This window comes from Lepus europaeus, chromosome 10, assembly GCF_033115175.1.
Source record: "Lepus europaeus isolate LE1 chromosome 10, mLepTim1.pri, whole genome shotgun sequence".
Classification (NCBI taxonomy): Eukaryota; Metazoa; Chordata; class Mammalia; order Lagomorpha; family Leporidae; genus Lepus; species Lepus europaeus.
In genome coordinates this window covers 380,398-392,866 of record NC_084836.1, presented here as the reverse complement: position 1 = coordinate 392,866, position 12,469 = coordinate 380,398, and the positions used below count along the sequence as shown (strand labels likewise).

General features: G+C 47.1%; 1 protein-coding gene across 9 annotated transcripts in view; it reads left to right on the top strand.

Annotated features, from left to right (window-relative positions):
* Positions 1-12,469, top strand: part of PPP6R2 (protein phosphatase 6 regulatory subunit 2) — a 98,424-nt gene that overhangs the window by 8,431 nt on the left and 77,524 nt on the right. For 7 of the 9 annotated variants that reach the window (XM_062202622.1, XM_062202625.1, XM_062202627.1 and 4 more), the window contains exons 2-3: positions 9,221-9,305; positions 11,076-11,201. The gene's annotated coding sequence lies outside the window, so the exon portion shown is untranslated. Of the gene's footprint in view, positions 1-9,220; positions 9,306-11,075; positions 11,207-12,469 lie in introns of all 9 variants that reach the window. The other 2 variants (XM_062202626.1, XM_062202620.1) reach the window with 2 other exon arrangements.

The window sequence follows — 12,469 nt, the reverse complement described above, 5'->3', positions numbered from 1 at the left end:
TGCTCTTCTATCCTCTGGTTTACTCCCTAGATGGCTGCAACAGACGGGACTGGGCCAGGCTGCAGCCAGGAAGCAGGAGCTTCCTCCAGGTCTCTGTCTCTCACGTGAGTGCAGGGCCCTGAGCACTTGGACCAACCTTCGCTGCCTTCTCAGGCGCATTAGCAGGGAGGCGGATCAGAAGTGGAGCAGCTGGGACTCAAACTGGTGCCCACATGGCATGCTGGGGCTGCAGGCGGCAGCTTAACACCCTGCGCCACAGCGTCAGCCATGTGTGTGTCAGTTTTTTAGGAGCTGCCAAACAGGTCAGCGTTTGGGCCCTACCACCTGTCGGGGGGAGACCAGCATGGAGTCCTGGTTTTGGTACAGCCAAACCTGGCTGATGCAGCCATTTGGGGGTGAATCAGCAGATGGAAGATCTCTCTCTGTCCCCCTCCCCCGCTTTCTTTCTGTCACTCTGCTTTTCAAATAAATAAATAATTTTTTTTTAATTGTATGCTTGGGGCCAGTGCTGTGGCGCACAGGTTAACACCCTGGCCTAAAACGCCGGCATCCCATATGGGTGCTGGTTCAAGACCCGCTGCTCCACTTCTGATCCAGCTCTCTGCTTGGCCTGGGAAAGCAGTAGAAGATGGCCTAAGTCCTTGGGCCCCTGAGCCCACATGGGAGACCTGGAGGGAGCTCCTGGCTCCTGGCTTCGGATTGGTGCAGCTCCGGCCGTTGAGGCCAATCGGGGAGTGAACCAGCAGATGGAAGACCTCTCTCTCTCTCTCTCTCTCTCTCTCTCTGTATAACTCTGACTTTCAAATAAATAAATAAATCTTTAAAAAATTGTATGCTTTTATAGGGTATTATGTAATGTTTCTATGTATAAATGCACTATGTAGTATCTAATGAGGGTAAACAAACCTATTTTCTCAAACATTTAACATTTCTTTTTTTTTGGACAGGCAGAGTGGACAGTGAGAGAGAGAGACAGAGAGAAAGGTCTTCCTTTTGCCGTTGGTTCATCCTCCAATGGCCGCCGCGGCTGGTGTGCTGTGGCCGGTGCACCGCGCTGATCTGAAGGCAGGAGCCAGGGGCTTCTCCTGGTCTCCCATGGGGTGCAGGGCCCAAGGACTTGGGCCATCCTCCACTGCCTTCCCGGGCCACAGCAGAGTGCTGGCCTGGAAGAGGGGCAACCGGGACAGAATCCGGAGCCCCGACCGGGTTCTAGAACCTGGTGTGCCGGCGCTGCAAGGCGGAGGATTAGCCTATTGAGCCGCGGCGGTGGCCTAACGTTTCTATATGGTAAAAACATTCAGAATCATTCTTCTAAGGTTTTTATTATTTTTAAATATTTTTTGAAGGTGTATTTATTTATTTGAAAGGCAGAAAGAGAAAGAATGAGTCCATCTGCTGGTTCATTCCCCAGTGGCCGCAGCAGCCAGGTCTGAGCCAGGCCAAACCCAGGAACTCCACTCAGGCCTCCCGCACGGGTGGCAAGGCCAAGCACTTGAGCCACCATCTGCTGCCTTCCCAGGCACATTAGCAGGGAGCTGGATTGGAAGAGCAGTCAGGACTAGAACCGGCAGAGTTCCTTTTTATTTCTTAATGATTCTTTTTGATAAATGGAATATTTGAATTTAGATGAAATAAAATTTTACCAGTATTTTTCTTTTATGGCTATTTTGTGTCCTAAGAATATTTGTGGTACAAAAATTAAATACAAAAGTGGCTTTTGTACTTTATGTTTGAGGTAACAATTGACATGTAACAAAGTGCACGTGTTTGAAGTCAGTTCTGCTGTGTGACTACACCTGCGAAGTCATCACCACACTCAAGGTAGTAGCCCTGTCGTAGCCCAGGTTTCCTCAGGCACTTAAGCAGGGAGCTGGATCAGACGCTCTGATACGGGATGCAGCATTGCAGGCTGTGCGTTAGTTAATCTGTGCCACACTGCTGGCCCTGAGAAATTAGGTTTTTTTCTTTTTTTTTTAAATTAATTAATTTTTTAAGGAATACAAATTTCATATATACAACTTTAGGAATATTGTTATTTTCCCACCCCTCCTCCTCCTCCCTCTCCCCTTCCCAGTACCATTCTCCATTAAGATTCATTTCCAATTTAAGGGAAATTAGTTTTAAAAGGTGTTCAGTAGTCTTTTTGTTAGTAGTAACTGCTATTTTGAAGCAATTCCTTTCCTGTTTCAAGTAAAATTAAATTAGTGTTGCGATCTTGTTAGAAACAAGATTTCCAGCAGAAGTTAATCTAATCAATGTCCTGTCTTTCAGAGCTCACTTTCTTCTGACTAGTGTGAGACTGGGTGGGTTTGGTCAGGGCCACATGTTCATCTGTGTGGCTTGGATGTCACTCAACCTTTCTGGGCTTAGCTCTTTGTGAAGAAGAGCTGGTAGCTGCTTGTCTTTTCCAGGGTTTGAGAATTCCATGGGTGAATGTGCAGAAAGCACTTACAGTGAGAGCTGGCACCTCTGCAGAATCCATAGTTATTTTTTAAGATTTATTTATTTATTTGAAAGAGTTACACAGAGAGAGAAGTAGAGGCAGAGAGAGAGAGAGGTCTTCCATCCGCTAGTTCACTCCCCAGATGGCTGCAATGGCCGGAGCTGAGCTGATCCAAAGCCAGGAGCTTCTTCTGGGTCTCCCACACGGGTGCAGGGACCCAAGGACTTGGGCCATCTTCTACTGCTTTCCCAGGCCATAGCAGAGAGCTGGGTCAGAAGTGGAGCAGCTGGTTCTTGAACAAATAACCTGCTCCGCCACAGCGCCGGCCCCCATAATTATTTTTAATTCTTGTGTTTCTTACTCAGAACACAACACAGTATGTATAGGGATAGAAATATGTAAGAGAGTATAGAATGAAAAAATCTTAGATATATGTGGGTGTTCCGTAAAGCAGGGGGAATGGGGAGAAAATGGAGGACATGTAACATTGGCAAGATAATGGTTGAGAATTTATAAAAACTTGGGACCAAATTGTAGTGTAGCGAGTAAAGCCACCGTGTCCCAGCTGCTTCACTTCCGATCCAGCTCCCTGTTAATGGCTTGGGAAAAGCAGCAGAAGCCACCCTATGGGAGACCCGGAAGAAGCTCCTGGTTCCTGGCTTTGGCCTGGCCCAGTCCTGGGTGTTGCAGCCATCTGGAGAGTAACCAGCAGATACAAGATCTCTCTGTCTCTCTCTCTCTGTCTTTCCCTCTTTCTGTAACTCTTTCAAATAAATAAATAAATGTTTCAAAAATTTATAAAATCAGTGAAATCTGAGAACAAATTCTGAGGAGGATCAATGAGTCTACAACATAAATATGAGCAAAAGCCAACAGACGCCAGCTAGGTGGTGCAGCTGGTGAAGCTGCCTCCTGGGGTCTGGCGTCCCACATCAGAGCTCTTGTTCAGGTCCCGGGTGCTCTACTTCTGATCCAGCTGCCTGAAATGTGCCTGGAAAGCAGTGGAAGATAGTCAAGTGGCTTTTTTGAGATTTATATATCTCAAGGCAGAGTTACAGAAGGAGAGGGAGAGATGGGGAGATCTTCCATCCACTGGGTCACTCCCCAAATGGCCACAACAGCTGGGGCTGGGCCAGGCCAAAGCCTGGCACTCCATCTGGGTGTCTCTCGTGGGTGGCAGGGCCTAAGCACTTGGGCTATCTTCTGCTTTTCCAGGCACATTAGCAGGGAGATGGATTGGAAAAAAAGTCTTTTAAAAAACTATATATAGGCCGGCGCCGCAGCTCACTAGGCTAATCCTCCGCCTTGCGGTGCCGGCACACCGGGTTCTAGTCCCGGTCGGGGCGCCGGTCCTGTCCCGGATGCCCCTCTTCCAGGCCAGCTCTCTGCTGTGGCCAGGGAGTGCAGTGGAGGATGGCCCAAGTGCTTGGGCCCTGCACCCCATGGGAGACCAGGAGAAGCACCTGGCTCCTGCCATCGGATCAGCGCGGTGCGCCGGCCGCAGCGCGCTACCGCGGCGGCCATTGGAGGGTGAACCAACGGCAAAAGGAAGACCTTTCTCTCTGTCTCTCTCTCACTGTCCACTCTGCCTGTCAAAAAAAAAAAAAAACTATATATATGTTTTTTCCTTTAATAAATAAAAATTAAATTAAAAAAAGAGCACAAGAATAAAAGATCTTTATGGGGATGGTGCTGTGGCATAGTGGGTTAAGCTGCCACCTATGACGCCATATCCCATATGGGCACCGGTTCCAGTCCTGCTGCTCCATTTCCAATCCAAAGTGGGTACAACTGGGTCTCTGTATATTATTCACTAAAATAAGGGAAAACATGATATTTGTTTTTTTGGGACTGGCTTATTTTACCAAGCATAATGATCCAGTTGTACCCATTTTGTTGTGGAAGATAGGATTTCGTTCATTTTTTAAAAAATTGATTAATTTATTTGAAAGACAGAGTTACTGAGAGGCAGAGAGAGAGAGGGAGGTCCTCCTTCTGGTGGTTCACTCCCCAAATGGCCACAATGGCTGGAGCTGGGCTGATCCAAAGCCAGGAGCCAGGAGTTCTTCTGGGTCTCCCACATGGGTGAGGGGCCCAAGGACTTGGGCCGTCTTCTTCAACTTTCCCAGGCACATTAGCAGGGAGCAGTATCAGAAGTGGAACAGTGGAGTCTTGAACCAGCACCTATATGGGATGCTGACACTGTACGTGGTGGCTTTACCTGCTGTGCCACGGGACTGGCCCCAGTCTGTGGCATTTAAAATATAATAATTAAACTATTTGCATCACTATAATTTTCAAAAATTATAAGGTTGAGCTTTTAAAAATGGAGTGCACATGTATATATTATAAAAGTATTTGCATTTTTTAGAATGTGTTATTTGTGGACAAGTAGTAAAGGGATGAAATTATGATTTATAAGTTATTTGTGTGGAGGAAGGGGTTTGAATGAGTTGTTGGAGGCTTCAGTGTGTTAGAAACACTTTTTTTAAGTAAGAGACATACATAAACAAATATTCATATTTATTAAATCTCAGTACATGTATATTATAGTATTGGGACTTTTTATACATTTATAAATTTTATAATGAAATACTTAAAATTAGGTTGTTATAATAAAATAATTCTCTACAAGAAGTACAGTCTTTTTAAAAAAAGTTTATTTAAATAAGTTTTTTTTTTTCCTGCACTGTGATGTAGTAGGTTAAGCCTCTGCCTGTGGCACTGGCATCCCATATGGGCACTGATTGGATTGGAAGTGGGGCAGCTGGTACATGGTGCCCATTTGGGATACAGGTGGAGGCCGAACTCACTGCACCACAATACTAGATCTGAGAAAGAGATCTTCTGGTAGCTGATTTATTCCCCAAATAGCCAAAGCCAGGAGCTGGGACTCCATCCAGGTTTCCCACGTCGGGGTCAGGGGCCCAAGTACTTGGGCCATCCTCTGCTGCTTTCCCTCACATGTTAGCACGATCTGGAATCGGAAGCTCAGAGTTGTTGGGACTCTAAATGGCACTCTGGTACGGGATGCAGCATCGCAGGTGGCAGCATCGCAGGTGGCAGCTCAGCCTGCCGCTCCACAGTGCCAGCCCCGGGTCTTGGCTTTTAACCTTTGTCACTGGAACCAAAGTAATATTTTGCCTAGGGCTGATTTTGCTCTGCACTCAAGGCACAAGTCTTTCCAGTGCCACATGAATTTTGAAGTTTTCCACCGTGTCTGAAAGAGGAACTATCCTTGTCCCTGTGTGAGATTTAAAGATTGCTTCCTCTAATCTCACTTATTTATTTGAAGGATGGAGACAGATGGACAGAGATCTCCCGTCTGTTGGTTCACTTCTCAGATGCCCTCAGCAGCTGAGACTGAGCCAGGCTGAAGCCACAGGCCTGGGGCTCAGCAGGTCTGTGTGGCGACAGGGGTTCAAGTGTTTGAGCATCACCTGTTGCCTTCCAGGTGCACGTTGGTAGGAAGCTGGAATTGGAAGGGGAGCCAGCGTGGGTGTCAGCACTGTAGTGCAGTGGGTTATGGGGAGTGAACCAGCAGATGGAAGACCTCTCTCTCTGCCTCTGCCTCTCCTTCTCTGTAACTCTGGATTTCAAATAAATAAATAAATCTTAACCAAAAACAAAACAAAACAAAACAAACAAACAAACAAACAAAGGAAAAGGAGCTGGGCCTCAAACCCAGGCACTCTGACAGGAGATGCAGGCCTCGCACGTGGGATCCTGACTGCCGTGCCAGTTCCCGCCGCTCCAGTCTTCCTGAGTGGTGTTTTCCCTGGGTTGGATTCCCTCTTGGCACGTGTGCACTGATCAGAACTCTGCTGAGAGGGCGATCATCCCCTGCAGTTTGCCAGCCTCTGCGTCCCTCCCTGCCCTCTGCTGTGGACGGCAGCCCCTTGGCCTCCTCTACTCTCAGCTCTTTTTTTTTCAACTCAGGGCTGCAGGGTGCCACCCAGCTCTTGTGCCCTGGGCCATGGCCTGGAGCTGTTTCAGGCAGAAAGCTAGGAGATTACAAGGCTCCTCTTATCACGGTCCTTTCTTGTCTGATGTCTAGTATCTTGAAAACCATTTCTTAATATATTTTATCCTTTTTTTGTTTAGTTGTAGGTGGGATCAGATCAGGTAAAGAAAGGTACATCTGGTCTCTGTTATTCCTTCTTGACCAGAAACAAAAGTATCAAAAACAGGTTTCCCTTCACCCCCAGGTTTTATTTATTTATTTGACAGAGAGAGGAAGAGACAGAGAGAAAGGTCTTCTACCCCCTGGTTCATTCCTCAAATGGCCACAATGGCCGGAGCTGGGCTGATCTGAAGCCAGGAGCCAGGGGCTTCTTCTAGGTCTCCTGCGCAGGTGTAGGGGTCCAAGCACTTGGGCTGTCCTCCACTGCTTTCCCAGGTCACAGCAGAGCTGGATCAGAAGAGGAGCAGCTGGACATGAACTGGTGCCCACATGGGATGCTGGTGCTTCTAAGCCACAGTTCAGGCCCTGGGAAATTTTTTTTTTTTTTTTGACAGATTTTTAGACAATGAGAGAGACAGAAAGGTCTTCCTATCCGTTGGTTCACCCCCCAAATGGCTGCTATGGCTGGTGCACTGTGCCTGGCACGCTGTGCCGATCCGAAAGTAGGAGCCAGTCGCTTCCTCCTGGTCTCCCACGGGGTGCAGGGCCCAAGCACTTGGGCCATCCTCCACTGCCTTCCCGGGCCACAGCAGAGAGCTGGACTGGAAGAGAAGCAATCGGGACAGAATCCGGTGCCCCAACCAGGACTAGAACCCGGGGTGCTGGTGCCACAGGCAGAGGATTAGCCAATTGAGCCAAGGTGCCGGCCTTTTTTTTTTTTTTGATGAAGGTATAAGGTGGTCTAGAAAGATCCATGGGAACCTAAGAGAATTCTGACTCCTTTCCTGGTTGGGTTACTTGGGTGGGAGAACAGAGGTAACTTTTTCCTGGGTAGATATCAAAGAAATTGGTACATTTAGGTAAGGAATAGGGATAGGGCTTGAGAGAAAGGTTACCTAGAATAACCCAGAGTTATAGAATGAGATCCTGAAGCCATGGTAAGAAGGAAGGAATTGAACACCTCTTCCCAACATTAGTGATAATAGAATTTGGACTGGAGGAATACAAGAGAAAAGAGGCTTGTAGCCTGCAGCGGAGGGAGTTGGAGAGGGTGATATTGCCAGGGAATTGCAAGCAGAGGATGGGAGTGGATGCTTAGTATGTGCACTGTTAAGGAGAAGGCATCTTGCTCTTGAAGCTGCACATCTCTCCTGAGCCATGCTGCTCAGGGCCACAGGTACCCACTTTTCCTTCAGCTAACTCTGAATAGGATTTGTCAATGTGTATGTTGTAAAACCATTGATTTAAAGTCAGAATAAACAGACCTAAAGTCAACATTATATAAATATTTTCTTGGGGCCGGCGCTGTGGTGCAGCAGGTTAATGCCCTGGCCTGAAGTGCCGGCATCCCATATGGGCGCCGGTTTGAGTCCTGGCTGCTCTACTTCCGATCCAGCTCTCTGCTATGGCCTGGGAAAGCAGTAGAAGATGGCCCAAGTGCTTGGGCCCCTGTACCCACGTAGGAGACATGGAAGAAGCTCCTGGCTTTGGATTGGCACAGCTCTGGCCATTGTGGCCAACTGGGGAGTGAACCAGCAGATGGAAGACCTCTCTCTCTCTCTCTCTCTCTCTCTGCCTTTCTTCTCTCAGTGTAACTCTGACTTTCAAATAAATAAATTTTAAAAATTGTTAACTATAAAATAATATTTTCTTATTTTGAAAACTGTATAAATCGCCAAAAGCTGGGGCTGGCTACGGCACAGTGGGCTCAGCAGCCACTCATGGTGTCAGCGCTCTGTATCAGCACACTGGTTCCAGTTCTGCCGCTGTGCTTCCGATCTAGCTTCCTACTAATGTGCCTGAGGGGATAGCAGGAAATGGCTGAAGTAGTTGGGCTTAGACCACCCATGTGGGAGATTAGGGTGGAGTTCCTGGTTCCTGATTTCAGCCTGGCCCAGACATGGCAGTTGCAGCCGTTTGGGAAGTGAACCACCAGATTCTCTCTGTCTCTGTCTCTCCCTGTCTATGGTTCTGCCTTTCAAGTAAATAAGTAAGTAAATCTTTTTAAAATATTGCTAAAAGCCAATTTTTTTTTTTTGACAGGCAGAGTTAGAGAGAGAGAGAGAGAGAAAGGTCTTCCTTCCATTGGTTCACCCCCCAAATAGCCGCTACGGCCAGCGCACTACGGCTGGAGTGCTACGGCTGGAGTGCTGCGCCGATCCGAAGGCAGGAGCCAGGTGCTTCCTCCTGGTCTCCCATGCTGGTGCAGGGCCCAAGCACTTGGGCCATCCTCCACTGCCTTCCTGGGCCACAGCAGAGAGCAGGACTGGAAGAGGGGCAACCGGGACAGAATCTGGCACCCCAACTGGGACTAGAACCCAGGGTGCCAGTGCCACAGGCAGAGGATTAGCCTAGTGAGCCATGGCGCTGGCCGCTAAAAGCCAATTTCGACTTACATTATTTTGGCTTAATTTAATTATGAAATATTAGGTATAAAATAATTACTTCAGAAGATGATAACACTGGCTTATTCCTGGATTCTCGGCACAACTTTGAATGCCTTTTTGTTTGTTTGGTTTTTATGAAATTTAAAAATACACAAAAGAAGAGAAAACATTATAATGAATACCACTGTGTTCTTTACCCACCTGCAACTGTGACTAACACTTTGCCTCTGTTGTTTATAATCTGTTTTTCCCTCTCATTTTTTTTAGTTCTTGTTTTCTATTGGAGTATTTTGAAAGCAAATTCCAGGAATAATGTTGTTTTATCCATGAATACTTCACATCTCTGTAACAGGTAAAGGCAATTTTTATTTTTGAATATATAACTATTATGTCATTATTATATTTTTTAAAAGATTTATTTATTTACAATGAGAGTGAGAGAGAGAGAGATCTTCCATCTGCTGGTCACTCCCCAAATGGCCACAGTAGCCAGGCTGAAACCAGGATCTCCCACATCAGTGGCGGAGGCCTAAATACTCTGCCATCTTCCACTGCTTTCGCAGATATTAGCGGGGATCTGGATTGGGAGTAGAGCAGCCAGTACTTGAACTGGTGTTCATATGGGATATTGGCATCTCAGGTGGTAGCTTAACCTGCTGCTCTACAATGTTGGCCCCATGGATATCCATTTTTTGATTGAGAAAGCTTATATGAAACTGGAAAATTCATATAAATCCTTCTCATGGCCTTGAATTCTAGTGTGACACTCTAACCACTAAGCCAGTTAACTAGACAGAATTATTTGTGCCATTGGTACCAATCTCTCTCTCTCTTTTTCTTAAATATTTATGTATTTGCTTGAAAGGCATAGTTACAGAGACAGAGAGAGAGAGAAATTGGGATCTTCCATCTGCTGGTTCACTCCCCAAATAGCTGCAGTGTCTGGATCTGGGCCCATCCAGAGCCAGGAGCCAGGAGCTTTTTCTGGGTCTCCCACGTGGATGCAGGGGCCCAAGCACTTGGGCCATCTTCCACTGCTTTCCCAGGTGCATTAGCAGGGAGTTGAATCAGAAGTGGAGCAGCCAATACCCCTGTGGGATGCTGGTGCCACAGGCAGCAGCTTTGCCTGCATTGCTCAGTGCTGGCCCTGGTGCCGGTCTCTCTAGAGCAGACAAGGGCATTTCCAGTTCCTTAGTCATGATGTATTTGGTAATTTGAATACTAGGTAAATAATTTTTTAAAAAGATTTGTTTTATTTATTTGAAAGGGAAAGATGTAGAGAAGGAGAGAGAGAGGGATCATCCGTCAACTGATTTACTTACCCAAATGGCTACAACGTCTGGGGCTGGGCTTCATCCATGTCTCCTACGTGGGTGGCAGGGGTCCATACACTTGGGCCATCCTCCACTGCTTTCCCCAGCTCATTAGCAGGGAGCTGGATCAGAAGTGGGACATCTGGGACTCTAACTGGTGCTCACAGTGGCTGCCCGCATTATGGGCAACAGCTTACCTGCTGCTCCACAGTGATGGCCCCATGTTTGTTGTTTTCCTTTTGTCTTCTCTTCTCTTCTCTTCTCTTCTCTTCTCTTCTCTTCTCTTCTCTTCTCTCCCCTCCCTCCCTCCCTCCCTCCCTCCCTCCCTCCCTCCCTCCCTTCCTCCCTTCCTTCCTTCCTTCCTTCCTCCCTTCCTTCCTTCCTTCCTTCCTTCCTTCCTTCCTTCCTTCCTTTCACTTATTATTTGAAAGGCATAGTTACAGAGAGAAAGGGAGAGACAGAGGGAGAGAGAAAAATCTACTGTTTCACTCTCCAAATGGCTGCAACAGTCAGGGCCGGGCCCTGCTGGAGCTGGGATCCAGGAGCTTCATCTGGGTCTCCCACATAGGTGCAGGGGCCTGAGCACTTGGGCCGTTTGCTGCTGACCTCCCAGGAACATTAGCAGAGAGTTGTATCAGAAGTGGAGCAGTGGGACTCAAACCCGTATGGGATGCCAGGACTGCAGGTGTCGGCTTAACTCACTGTGCCACAGCGCCGGCCCCTTTCCTTTTGTTTCTGCCTGCCATTTTGGTAAGTTAGCTTCACAAAGAAAGAACTTAAAATAAGGTTTTTTCCCTCTTATTTTTCAGACAAAGAGATTATCTTCTACTGAATGAAAATTATTCCTAAAGTTGCAAATACTCCAGGGGAAAAAAACCCAAATGTTTTTCTATTTTGCTTCAATGTAAGATTTGAACAAGAAGTTTCCACAGAAGGTAAGGTAATTTTCCATTTAAATTTAATTGTTTCATTGTATAATTTACTCATATACATCGTGTAGATGGAGTTTCAAAGATGATTGACAGTAAAACATTTAATTTTGAAGGTTTGTTTATATCTGACTTCCTTGGTTGCTTTTTGATCCTCCTATGTTGGGTTTTGAGATAGTGTGTATGTCTGTGGACTAGTTACTTGGTCTCTCCAGGCAATCAGGTCATCCGTATGCCACAGGACACTCCTGTCTGTAGTGAGGCTTATGTTCTATCTCTCTGGCAGCAGACATGTGAGGCAGGGCGTATGCAGGTGCAGGGCCCAAGCACTTGGGCCATCCTCCATTGCCCTCCTGGGCTACAGCAGAGAGCTGGACTGGAAGAGGAGCAACCGGGACTAGAACCCGGTGCCCATATGGGATGCCGGCTCCGCAGGTGGAGGATTAACCAAGTGAGCCATGGTGTCGGCTCCTTAGCTTATTAAAATCTAAACAGATGGATGTTTGGCTCAGTGGATAAAATTCCACTTGGGACACCTGTATTCCTTACTAGAATGCTTGGGTTTGGGTCTTGGCTCTGCTTGTAAGTCTCACTTCTTGCTAATGCATACCTTGGGAAGCAGCAGGTGATTGCTGAATGATTGGGTGCTTGCAGCCCACGTAAGATACCTGGATGGAGTCCCTGGCTCCTGACTTGGACCTGGCCCAGCCCTGGCCATTGTAGGCATTTGGGGAGTGAACCACAGATGGGGATCTTTCTCTTTCTTTGTCTCTGCCTCTCTCCATGCCTTTCAAATAAAATAAAATAAATACAAAAATTAAACAATAACTTTATTTACAAATATTAAAATGGGCATGCAGTTGGCCTAATTGTTGAGATACCACTTGGGGGCCAGTGTTGTGGTGCACTGGGTTAAACTGCTGCCTGTGACACCAGCATCCCATACCTGATTATTGGTTTGATCCCCAGTTGCTTCATTTCTGACCCTGCTAATGTGCCTGGGAAGCAGTAGAAGATGGCTCAAGTCCTTGGGTCCCTGCACCCATGTGTAAGATCCAGAGTTCCAGGCTCCTGGCTTTGGCCTGGCCCAGCCCCAGCTGTTGCAGCCGTTTGGGGAGTGAACCAGTGGATGGAAGATCTGTGTTTTTCTCAGTCTCTCCCTCTCTCCTTGCCTTTCAAATAAAATAAATCTTATGCAAACAAACCACTTGGGATGCCTGCATCCCTTACCAGAGTGCTTGGGTTTGAATCCTGGCTCCACCCCTGACTCTACC